This window comes from Tamandua tetradactyla, chromosome 11 (assembly GCF_023851605.1).
Source record: "Tamandua tetradactyla isolate mTamTet1 chromosome 11, mTamTet1.pri, whole genome shotgun sequence".
NCBI classification, from domain to species: Eukaryota; Metazoa; Chordata; class Mammalia; order Pilosa; family Myrmecophagidae; genus Tamandua; species Tamandua tetradactyla.
Window position 1 is genome coordinate 100525786 of NC_135337.1, and position 13453 is coordinate 100539238.

Here is a 13453-nt window from a genome sequence, read left to right on the forward strand (position 1 = left end):
AAAGGCAATTTTAAAGACAAAACCCTGAAGGCATCTAGATAAAGAAACATTTATTACATTAAAGGTGTCAAGGCTGCATGCAATTGTTGGCAGTTCACCAGGAACTGTGGAAGCAAGAAAATGACATTTCAATTCTAAATTATTTGAATAAAGCAGGTCCCCTTCTGAAAAACATAAAAGTATTATATTGGAAGGCTGTGACACATTTGTTGCTTATTTATATGTAGATAATATAATGTTTATAATGGCCTACCTACAGAATTCTGTATGTATGTGGGATATTTTCTTAAAACCAATGATTAAGGAAATTCCACATGTCAATGTAGAGCAGTCATCTGTGAAGTGGGTGTGCAATTGGGACTTGGACACGTTCCACTGATCTGTCAGTGAGAGAACAGTACACCTTTGAATGCTGAAAGAAAAGATGACCAAGAAATCCCTCCTTCAGCTGCCATATGCCACAGACAGTTACAAAGAGACCATTACCCAGAGTAAGAAAGGGTGGTTTCTGTCTCATTCCTCACAGCCCCAGAGCCCTGGGGTAGCACTGAGCCTCCTGTCCTGTTTGCACAGCAGCTATCAGCCTCATCCTCAGTTGGGAGGCCAGAGATGCCCATGAAGGCTATGTTTTCCAATCTGAAGTGAGAGAATTGATCCAGAATCCCTGAGGGTCCCTGATGGCCAACACAGATGAGGAGGTAAAGCAAGCAAGTGTGGGAAGCTGCTGGGACCAGCATGAACTGTGATGTTCAGCCTGGAGCTGTCTCCAGTGCAGTGTACGGTGACCTTCAGACCAGTGGATCCTGACATTGAGGGTTCCTGTGTCAGCCTAGATTGCTCACAGGACCCTGGAAGGAAGGAATGAGAGACACAAAGATGGAGACCCTGGTGTGATAGACACCAACACAGCCTGGGCATCAGGAGAAAGAACAGAGCACCTGTGCTTTCCTGGGTGAACCCTCTCCAGGTATCCATGTGAATGTGTGTGGAGTGAGGACGTTGAGGAGGAGAGAGGCCAAGGCCATGGGCAGGGCTCCCTGGGTTCTACCATCTAAGCTGTCTCAGCTGACAGACACAGGACACAGAGGGTTTGTCAGGTAAATCTACTCCTGTCACTGATTGTTCCAGCCCCAAAGCCAAATCTGAATCAGGCCATACTCATACTGGATGCTGATCCTTGTGAAAGCTGCAGCTGGACAAGGCCTGGCCTGGGTCCAGCTAGGAGCCACAGCAAGAGAAAAGTGGAGAAATATAATCTGGGAACCAGAGACTTGTAGATCAAGTGGGAGTCCCCACCACTCTTAGGAGTCATCCTCCTCCCAGGGGCTCTTCCCTTTGACCCTATAACACATCTGGGTCAGCAGTCTCTTTCCTCAGGCCCTTGGCATGATGGAACCCTGATACACCGTAGTCCCTCATAATATGGCTAATGCCTTTTCTACTGTGCCAAAGGCCCTGTTGTGAGCCTCCCTACATTCTGAGCAGTGACAGCAGTGCAGGCAGCTCTGCCATATCCTGGCACCAGCAGAGTCCAGGGAGTCCTCTCCCATATCTCTTAAGCTACTCTCAGGCTCAATTAAGGACCAGTGCCTTGGGGTGCTCAGAAGTTTCTGTGGATCAAAACAAGTCCTCAGCCAATGCAGGGATCAATTCCTTAAGCCTCTTTGCCTAAGGATGGGATGTGAGCACAGTGGAGTTCCTGGAACACTTGGAGGGCAGCAGCAGTGCCCATGCTTTGTGCCAAGATCTGTGCCTGTCATTCCATGTTACAATCTCATGTTCTCATCACAGGTATGTGATGTGGTGGCACTTTCTATTCAACCTCAAGACAAAAAGTCTGGCTACCAGAGCAATGCAAGAGCATGTCCAGGTTGCAATGCTAGTATGGGAAAGACCAGCATTTCCATCTGCAGTTTTCCAAATCAAAATTTTTATTTCTACCAGCCCCCTGTATTATAGAGTGGGCCTTGGGAGTGTGATTAAGGATGAAGAAGATAAGGAGTGAGTGAGGAAAAGGAAGAGAACATTTGTTGAGCATCTTCCTAAAATAGTCCAGGTCAGGGTTGATAATGATTATAGCAGAATGTCAGACTCACACACCATATTAAGTTGAAAATTACAACCTCATTTCATTCTCTCTGGCCCACTGAACTTGGAAATGTCTCGAACCCCCTTTGCCAAGGGAGAGCCAGAATGTTAAGTGGTTACTGGGCCGGGAAGAGTAACAAACTCATTCAGGTAAGCAGGCCATGCGGCAAGAGTTACTGCTGCCTTAGATGTGTGTCTGCTTGTGCAGTTCCCAGAGCCCACCCAGCACCAGAGGAGGTGGGAGAAATACTTATGAGTAGCTGAGGTGCTTGAAGCCCTGGTACCTGTTTAAGTGTGAATAGGAGTACAAGAAATATTGGAGAGAGCTACCTGGCTTCTGCTGGTACCAGGATATGTAGTAGCCACCCACACTGAAGCCACTGCTGAAGGCTCAGGTGGATCTCACAAAATGTTCCCAGGTATGCAGATGGTGATGTTGGTTGAGTCAGCACAGGTTAGGAGAGGGAACCTACAAACGTTCATGAGTGATAGACAGAGATCAGGTTAAGGCACTTGGATCTGAGCCATCCCCTGGGGCTTGTCTCTATGTGTGTAGTGGGAGAGGAACATGAAGAGAAGAGGAGTCCAGACCATGGTGGGCACAACCCCTGAGGCCCCAGTGGATCTGAGTTGCTCTAATTTTCTCTTCACCAAAGGAGGAGCTGATCATGTAAATTGGACACAGTTCCTCTCTGCCTCATATTCCTTGAACTGAGAGTCTTATGGTTAGAGGAGGATGACTGCAGGACTTCTCTGTGTGCCCCTTGGTGGAGGCCCAGGTGGAAGTAGCTGCTGAGATGCATGGGCCTCTTAACAAGAGGTTGTGTCAGGCCCAGAGAATACTGGACAATGGATGCCCCTCATGAACACAAGGCTCAACCCTTGGCTTGTTGTCATTAGGCAAATTCATCCCCACTGTGGGAACAGTGTTTGCAAATCTTACAGTGTAATTCCAGAGTGCCTCCTGTTGGACAGAGTTAATCTTTAGTCTACCCCGTGATCCTACAGGATTGCTGATATCTGATATTGTCACTGTTATGCAACAGTGATGGAAAAACCTGTGTGGTCAGGTCTCTCATCACTCTAGTTTAGGTCATGTTAATTTTCCTCACATGATTTGGGTATTTGAATTTTAAGAAGATATTTTAGTCAATAACAAGAAGAGTTTGTAAGAGTAAAATGATGCCTGAGAAACTCTCTAATGTGGGAATTTCAGGAAGGTGTCCCAAAAGAGGATCCCTCCTTACCAGAGTCTTGAAGGTTGAGTATGGGTGTCATGTTTTATATAGTGTAGGAGAGGAAAGAATGATCTGGAAGAAGAAATAGTGTGTGATGGACAAATTCCCAGAAGGGCCCAGTATGTCCATGACCTTCCAAAGAGAGGGGAAGCAGGAAGAAGTAGGGAGGATTGTCCAGAGCATAGCAGGATGGAAAGAGCACAAGGCACTATGGGGCAAACTGGAGGAAAACACGAGTTAGTGAGACCAGGAGAGGAAGTTAAAGAAATGTTTACTGATTAAATGATATGGGATCATTGACCAACAAAATCTAGTCTTGGTAGAAAGAGGAAACACAATGATTAATGATTGTGTCTCAGATAACAGTGTAGATGGTGCCATTTAGTCTCACAGGTTATTAGATGATTTGTTTCTCTCTTGTTCCAAACTTATGATGCATATGGGGAATTATGTGAAAAAACAATGTTCAGGTCAATATAAGTCAATATAAGGCAAGGGCTGTATGTTACCAAGGGCAATAACTGAGAAACTACTCTTTATGGAGAGCCATGTGACAAGTGCAGTCACTGATAGGGGTGATGCCATGTTATAAGAGTCATGGACTGAGGAACCCCAGTATTTAGGGAACAGTAAAGAGAGCATAATCTCCTACTTGGCAGGTTGAGGAAGTCCTTTTCTCATTTATCTTTTAAGAATTATTTTCAAAGCACATTTATTTTTCCTTTTGCTTTTGCTTCGGGTTCCAAATGAAAAAGTAGGAGGCAGAGTTGAGAAGGAATACCACCCTTCTCCTGTCCAAAGTGAAGATTGGGTGAAGATTGACTGAAGACAGGGAAATGCCATTGGGAAAGAGGATGGGCATATTCGGGTGGAGTGGAAGACAAGATGTGGACAGGAAATTAGGGACTGTGGTCATTGAGGGTGTGTCCAGGCATTTCAGCCTGTGAACGTTATGAAGGAAGAGTATTTGTAAATATGTGAGAAATGGCATTTTCCATTCCCTTGCCTTTGTCATTTCCTCACTTATTTCCTTAGCTTGATTAATATAATGATCCATCCTTATAATTATCAAAATCAGTCCCCTAAAATTACGTTGCTGATTTTCCCCTTATTATGTGTTCCTACTCATTGCATTCCACCCAGTCCTGTGTAAATCACCTCCAATTTGCTCCCCACCTGAATCAACACATCTGAATGAAACTGCAAACAGAACACATGGCCACAGAATCTGATCTCACTTTAAATTCATGAAGATTTCCCTCAAGGGCATGCAAGATGCAGTCTTGTCATCACCCTAACCTTCTCTCTTCCACTAGTTTGTCCTTCCCTGACCACAAACTTTTCAAGCTTGCCCCTGTTATGTTGCAATTATAGACAACTACACCAACTTTATTATAAAAAATGAAAAAATCTCTTAGAAAATAACTTGCATATTCATGACATAATGAGACCTGTTAAAGCTTTCAGTCCCCAAGCCTGTCTCATTCCATGCCAAGAATTAGGTGGGATCAGACTAAACCCATGCAAATACATTCTGGGTCCTTCCTGACAATGACTTCTTCTTTGGTCCAGATTTGGGCAAATCCTGCACAGAGGAAAATGAGATCCACCAACTGTAAATCATTCATGTCTATCTGTTGTAGATAGGAGTTTGGTGTAGGGAGCTGAAAATCAGAATTTTATTCTATGGTGGACTTTGAGTTCTTGTTCATAGACACCTACCTTATAGGATCTTAATGAAGTGAAGCATTAGCTGACAGCCATTAATGATGCCAGGTACAACAATTTGTTCACTGACAGACTTTGTCTTCTGTTCTTAGTGTTTGCTTTGCAACCTACCTGCTCCCTGTGGTTTCTTTATTCAGGACCTGGGGATGTATCTCTACCTTCTTTACCTTCACCATGTGAACCCATGATGTCCAGTTCATCATGAGGGTCTCCTGTCCCAGGCTCTAACCACTGCCTCATAGACACTCTAAAGGAAACTATCCAGAGCCCATGCCCATGTAATCTCCTGTGTTCCAAAGCTCAGGTCAATGTTCATCCTTGAGAATGAACTGAGAATGTCAATTTCAAGGAGTGCAAAAAGCAATAAGCATGATGTGTTCTTCAGACTTGAACTTTGTGGGATTTCAATTTAGATGAATGTGTGAATACTTACACTCATTAAATATATATATATATATATGTATGTATGTATATATATATATATTGAGTTTGTACTTAGAGTCAGGCAATGATCTTGGATCTAAAATTACACTGATAACAAGCCAGAAAATAATCCCTGCTGTCATGAAGATTTTTCCCAATTTAGAATACCACAGTGGGGAAAGTCACTAACCACAGGGCAATGTTCTTATGTGGCAGGTACCATATCCAGACCTGTCCTCACACTGGGAACCTGGAGCCCATTCCTGACTTTTGAGTCCTTTCACATCTCTTGAGGGGTTGATACTGAACTTCTCCATGTTCTCCCACAAAATGCTCACCATATGTTCACCTTTCCTATGCTGCCCCAACTTCCTGGGAGCAGGTGCCCATCACTGCTCATCTTTGAAACATGATGCCCTGTATGTGGTTTTGTCTACCATCTGCCATTACTTTATTTCCTTCTTTATACCACAATAGGGGATATTTCAAATGCATGCATCTGACATGTGTTAAAATATGCATAGACTGTCCCCCTGTCAAGATTCATCAAAATCATTAGGGTCCTACTAAGGTTGGTTTTGCATTTGTCCCTTGCTTCACACCCAGCCCCTTGCCTCAGCTCCCCTCTTCATTGAGTAGAGAAACGCCCAAGGAAGCTGTTGGCAAAGGGATTCCAAACCTTGACTGCAGTGCTCCCTTATCTGTGAGCTCTTCAGTCCTCTTGCCACCAATTCCTGCCCTCCTCCTTCAGAACCAGCTCACTGGGGTCTCCTAGAAAATGCAAAGCACCAGGAATGGGAAGCATTTATGTTCTCTTGTGAATGACTTTCCCAGAAAATCTTCAAACATGAAATTTCAATGCCTGGGTGATTTTCTACATTACATGAAAATCAATCTAATGTTAGAAAACTGGTGGTATGCAGGGATCCCAAGGAAAACCCCTACATTTGTGTCTTCCTTAAAGAGCTCAAGCCAACCTTCTGCCACACCTCTGGGACATCTGAGAAGAGACAGTTTATCACTCTAGGACACCTGAGTACAGCCTCCAGGCCAGGAAGAGTACCTTTGTCTGTGAAGAATCGCATGTGCCCTCATCAACCCTCTGACCCATCACCCCCATTGTATCTTCCTTGGGACAGCTTCAGCTTAGGTTTTGTCTTTTACTGTCACTTGTGCTACTAAACTCAGAGGGCCTACTGCTCTAATTTGATCTATCTTTATTGGGTCAATTAAATAAAGCCTTTTGTTTTCCCTTTCCCAATGACCACAACATACTTGGGTGACCAGAAGCAAAAATAGCCCCCCACATGGATTGGGATGATGAGAGAGTCAGATGTAAAGCATGTATGATTCAGTAGACCCAGTTATCCTACTTCTTTGAACACAAAATGCCCCCTGCTTCTGGCCAAAATACTGCTGACCCTTTCCTGACCTCTGACACATTAGCAGAGTGTGAATTCTCTCTTCCTCCTCAGGTTACAATCTCAGGAGCTCCTGAGTTTCCAGATGCAGTAAAACCTCCTCACTAAGGAGAGGATGCTGAGTCCCAGCCCCTGCTTTCTCTGCCTGTGTAACTCCACCTCTCCTCACTCTCTTCTTTTAGTGGAACTTTGATTGGGATGGCAATCAATGCCTCTCAGTCTGTGGCAAACGGTTTATAATCCCAACCTCCATTATCACAAAAAACCCAACATGTCATAGAAATTTCTAGAAGTCCTAATTTTTTTTAACTGTCAATCCAGTGCAAATAGATCAGGTAACTTTTATCAGGACCCAATATCAGAAGGCAAACAGTCTGTGGGTTCCCCTTGTTTCAGGAGTTGAGGAATATCTTGCCCAAAGGGAAATTTTCCTTTGGAATAAAGCTCTTCTTATCAAAACACAACAGGTATTTGACAAAATATGTTTCTCTCTTCCAGGAAAACTCAGATGTAATATTCTATCCTAACTGCCAATTCCTCATGAGGCATGAGTGTGCATGTAATATTTTAGAGTAAATTTAATTGCAAATAAATGTGTTCATAAGACTCTAATTTCACTCAGATTCTTTTGTCTTTTTTTTCACCCATTTCAAAAGAGAGCATCAATATTTGACTGTGAACCCAAACTCCATGGGGGAAACAAAGTGACATGAAGGAGATTTTCTATCACTATTCAAGGAGAGGAAATTTAAGAATACCTTCCCACTAGTAATTATCTGGGCCATTCATTTATTCAGCATCACTGCATCACTATTGGCTTATGGTTCACTCACTACCACAGAAGAAACTTTCTATTAAACTGGAGACAAGGGGGAGGAAGAGGGACACTGTCCCTTCTGAGTTCACTGCTGGGGTCATGAGCAGAAGGGAGTGGATCCAGGGAAGGGGAGCAGGACAAAGACTAGGACTAAGAAGATTGACTTGTAGGTGTTATCTTCAAGAAAGAAAGAAAGGTCAGGGTTATATCCACACCTTATTTACTGCAAAAAGCTGCCTGTTGTTGTCAGAAGGGAATGTAAGATAATAATGGAGACTGACATGACTGTTTATTCTTCCCAGGTGAAAAAGCCACCTGGGATGATTCCTGAGGGGGGAAGGATAAGCCACACCCAGAAACAGTCACATTGACAACAAGAACAAAGTTTTTGTCTTTTCTGTGATGGAAATAGCTCAATGCAGCATCTGTGCTCCCAGTGTTGTCTTTTCTGGTGGAAGGAGAGTGGAGCCATGCCAGGGACTCAGTGTGGGCTCTGATAATAGCTATGTATTCCCTCAGCTACTTCCTCAGGTAGCACTTCACATGTTCATGCTTTGTTCTGGGACACTGGACTCCTCAGCCTGCCTTGAGTGCACATGATGGGAGGGAAGGTGACATCTGTGCTCTGACCTCCATGAGCAACATCTTTGCTGTTGGGCACTTTCCATCTATTGGGGCTTCCCCAGTTGTCTTACCCCAAGAGGATCTTACCAAAAACAGAGTTTCTTTCCTCCAGTTCAAGAATAAAGCTCCAAAGGCCCTAATTTTAGAACAAATGGGAATTGAGTAGCATAAATTGTTGTTGTTAACCTCCCTTTGGGAGGTGAATGAGAACCCCTAGGTCTGGTCTTGTGGACTGTAGAAACTGAACTGGTCCAGACCAGCCCTGAAGGGCCTCCCCTTGCCATGCTCCTTCTACCCTCATTCCATCCTGGGGGAATAGCCCAAGGCCTGAGCAATGACAGCCACTCAGAGAAAAGGGTCATGTTGTGTCCTGAGCATTTACATGGGCAATTAGTGGAGACAGTGATTCCACTTGGATTTTCCCCTCTCCGTGAGCCACATCATTCTGGGGAGGTCAGCACAGGAACCTCTCAAGATGTCAGGGACAGAACCAGTCCAGCCACTCCCACCCTCTTGTGAATAAATGTTGTTTTGAACCTCTTGTACACTTCGATGAAATTAGGATCAGGATGAATGCCAGGAGGAGCTCTGGTGTGCACATGGAACTTTGGGGGATCACAGTCAGATTCAAAATTTCATGGAAATAAATACTCAAAGCCCTGATCTTTGGGAGCAATTCTTTGATGCTGGTTGTGGACAAAGAGAACAGAAGCTGATGGAGGTGACCAGGCCTGAGTGCACCTGTGAATGGCTCTATACCATGGAAACTAAACATCCTTCAGGGGCAGGTGAGTGGGGACAACCACACATCTCCACATCAATCTTGCATGTTACAAGAATCCCTGAGAATATATCTTATAACAAAGAGGATCATGTGCTGTGGTTCACAATCAGGTAAGAGCAGAGAGCACAGATACAGAGTCTTCTCAGACACAGGCAGGGAGTGACCCACCTACCTGAGCAGGTGGAGACTCTGCAGGCATGTGAGGAGGCTTCCCTCAAACTGCTGATCTAGCCAGAGCAAGGAAAGGGGAACAAAACACATCAGCAGAAGGTATTTGTCTTACTTCCCCTCTGCCTGGGTCACGGTGGGTTATATGTAGCTACTCCCACTGCATGATCTTCCCCACAGAAACAACAGCCTTATCCTAAGAGTGGGGGTTTCTGATGGGTAAGTAGCAGTCAGCTCTAGAGATGGAACCTGAGAAGTGATTGGGGATTCCATTCCCCTTGGATTCAGGCATCCCATTACTTCCTACATCCATCACAAACTTGCTGCACTTCTCTGGCCTCTGCTAGTATGATTCAATGTAGTAGGCCTGTGCTCACTGCTCATGGTGTGGGTGAGCTTGACTGATGCCCTCAGGGAGGCAGATGCAGAAGGTAACCTTGTCAGCATAGGCTGGGAGAGAGACCATGCAAACACAGACACCTGTAAGGGTGGGGAAAGGGCAAAGGGAAGGACATTTGTGACATGGGGTTGGGTCCTTCCAGCACTCTTGATATCAGGATGCTGAGGATGGTCCTGATCTGCGCAGTAGACAAGAAGGGTGATGAGGCCAAGTGGTGTCCAGGCCATGGTGCCGATCCCAGAGCTCTGCTGAGGCAGACATAGCCCATGCCTCTTTTAACTCCTCAGTCCCCAGGGAACAGAGGCCTGCATGCAAATGGGCTCCTCTTCCTCTGACAACCCCTCTGTTTCTGGGCCCCAGGTGTGGCCCCAGTGACTGCTGTCCTTGCTGGGAGGATGGTGTCCAGGCTTGGTGCTATGTGTCCCAGCTCAGAGTCTGCAGGACCTCAGCACAGACCCACCATGCTGCCCAGGCCAATTGTGCCTGGGGCTAGATGACAATGACCCTGGCAGAGTCTCCTGCCTCTCCCTCCAGGGCCTGACCCTGCCTACCCTGTCCACTACCCAACTTCCATTTCTACTCTTCTATATAGACCATTTCAACAGGAATTTATAATTCTTCCTACTTCATCAGGAGTCATCAGGGTACAGCATGTCTCTTGCACAGTTTAGTCGTGTACATTGGCCATGAACTCACTTCTAGGCTGATCACAAGGTCAGGGTCCTCTTCCTACCTTATTCTTCACATGATCCAGTCACAGAGGCCAAAGGCAGAGTTTAAGGAAATGAAAGTACATATCATATGTTTCACTAAGTTCAATGAAAAGTAAGGACAAGCCAAGGAAACAGAAGAAAGTACTAGTTGGTGTGAAAAAAGGAGAATCAGCCAACTTATCCATGAAGAACTAAGGGTTTTGAGGTTCTAAATTAAGAAGGGGATGTGATGCCAACTTATGAGGAAATTTTTAGAAAAATGACGGTGGTTTTCTGATATTCAGACCATGGCACTTACTTGAGGAGGTCTGCCGGGGAGAAGAGAGGTAGAAAGAGAGATAGGAGAGGGCATTTAGAAGGAATTTGAGAGTCAATTACAAGTACTTGAGAAGTTTTGAGTAATAAGGCTTAAGAACATGCTGGAGGAGTCAATGGGAGGTAGAACAAGTGACTGCGGGGTATTGAGGCAGAGATGAATGTTATTTCAGTTTTGTTGTTGTTTAAAGAAAAAGAAATCTCTCCCAATTCCTGCCCCATTGCCACTGTCCTGTCTGGTCAGCTTGCTGCATGCAATGTGATTTCCTTCTTTAATATCATCACCAGTATTGCCAATTACAGATTTTACTGTTTCATTTTCTGCCACTGAGTCATCTTCTTGTTTTACATGATTCCTGTGACTGTTATTAAAAATGTATTTAGATTTTGTCCATGAAAGTTTCTAATTACAAAGGTACTATCTCAGCCCTGACATCTTACCCCTTGAGTTGGAATTCACACTGTAGCACCACTCGCAGGTTCTGTGTGAGTGTCAGAGATGGAGAAGGTTGGTCTAACCAATCTGCAGGGTTTAATTGTAAATTGTTTATGACACAACTAACTAGGCCATTTTCAACCCACAGGCCCAGGAACTTAATCTCCTTTCTCCTCATTCTGTTCCTTATATATTGGGAATTGTGTACTTGAAATGTCCCATGGGTCTGGGGTCTTCTCCTGTGTTTCAAATGTTAGAGTTACTTCATGCCATGGTGAGGAGCCCATGCTCCCTGGTGGTCCCCAAATCCATGTCTGCACCCTAGTGTGTTAAAGCTCTGATGGGGTATAGAAAAGAAGAGAACACTCATCAGTTCCTGTGGGCTCAGCAGGAACTACCAACAGGAATTGCCAGGGGTCATCAGGGGCCTCAGCTATAGAAAAGTCACATCAGAAGGATCTACATCCTCCTTCTCAGGAGCAGGCTCAGGATTTTCCCAGCAATGATGAGGCTTCCATCACCTGTACCACCTTAAGTCCCACAAGGAGGTTTGCTGGCCTCAGGGTAAAAATCCCTGCATGCTGACTCTTTTTCCCTGACATTGCTTCTGAAGGTGAAGGTCTCAGCCAGCAAGCCAGGTCAGCCCTGTGTCTCAACTTCCCCAAGACCTGCTTTCACAAGGAGTACTTCACACATTCATGTCTTGTCCTGGCATACAGGGAATCTCTGCCAGCCCTAGTCACAGGTGATGGGAGATACAGGGATATTTGTTCCCTGACCTTAATGTGCAGTGTCCTTGTTCTTGGGGACTGCCCATTCATTGGAGCCTTTCCACACCTATGACCTCAAGAGAATCTTAACAAAGGTAGAGCTGCTTTCTTCCAATATGAAAATCCAACTTCAAAGCCTGTGATTTTTCTCTGGCATGCAGGGGTAGAGTTTTTTTGTTGTTTGTTTGCTGTTCATTCTTTGTTTTTGGTTTCCCTAATGATCAGAAAGTTTGAATGAGAAAATGGGGTTAGTCACCATGAGCCAGAAACTGTATCCAGGTACAGTCTGTGCATATGAAAATTATTTTAATAATAGAAAAGAGGCAGATTCAGAGGCACTGAGAAAGCCAGGGTTTTGTCTGTATTCCCTCTCTGTCTTTGTCACTGTGAACCAGCACTACTGCATCAGATGACACAGTAATAGTCAGCGTTATCCTCAGGCTGCAGCCCAGAAAAGTGCAAATACATTGCATTGCTAGAGGTGTCTTTGGATCCAGTGACTCCACTGGAGACACCAGGTCTTGGTTGCTTGAGTCTGACTTGCAGTACAGGAAGAACTGGGGAGCTCTCCCTGGTTTCTGCTGGTACCCATATATGTATTGAAGGTCTGAGCCAGAGTGTCTGAGGCAGGCTAGGAGATGTGTCCTGAGTCACAGAGTCCCACAGTGAGACTGAAGCACAAGGATAAGAGGAGTCCAGGCCATGGTCGACACAGCCCTGTGGGGCCCACAGTGGAGCTGGGCTGCCTCAGGCTTCCCTGTCTCTCCCACCTTCTGCCAGAGAAGGGGCTGCTCATGCAAATTTGCCCCATTCACTGCCTGTCCAGGCTCTCCCTGAGTCCTGATGTTAGAGTTCAACCCACCCTGTGAACTAAAGATATGAGGGTTGGGTTTACCCCTTAGGAGAGCCCTGGGAGGAAGCAGTTGCTGAGACAAAACAAAGGTCCTTTCTCAAGGGATTCTGCCAGGCCAAAGGGGACACAGCTGCTGAGTCCCCATCACTCAAAAGCTCAGCACCCTTTTAAAGGAATTTTCCCTACTAAGCCCATGTAGGAATGTCAGGGCAGTCCCACAGCACCCATGCTGGTCACAGGGCAGAACGTCACCATCACTAAGAGGCTGGGAGTTCGATTGCTTATTTCCTAGCAAGTGTCCATGCCTGAATATCAATTGACTGACACCCCACACCCCACACTTGATATCAGTTTCTTGCTTTCAGAAAGGCTATTGTAGTTGCAAACATGTTCACAAACTGCATCTTGAGGGGCTAGCACACACCAAGAGGATTCTGGATAATCTAGTACTTGTTTTCCATCAGGACAGATACCAGACAAGGGACAACTGGGCTTGCTGGAAGAGTATAGAGGTCTGTTATCGGAAGCTTCATGGAAGGTGTGTTTTCAAGAAGAAAATTTGCCCACCGGTTTCCTCAGATGACAGTAATTTGGTAGTCATTCTAAAAATTACCCAACACTTTTAAAATTTAGGTAGGAATTTAATTCACTTCAGTGATCTGGGAGAACTTGACA

General features: G+C 45.1%; 1 pseudogene; it reads left to right on the forward strand.

The window, feature by feature from the left end:
* The first annotated feature begins 8976 nt into the window (after window positions 1–8976).
* The window catches only part of LOC143649326 (magnesium transporter NIPA3-like), a 39371-nt pseudogene continuing 34894 nt past the window's right edge, over window positions 8977–13453 (forward strand).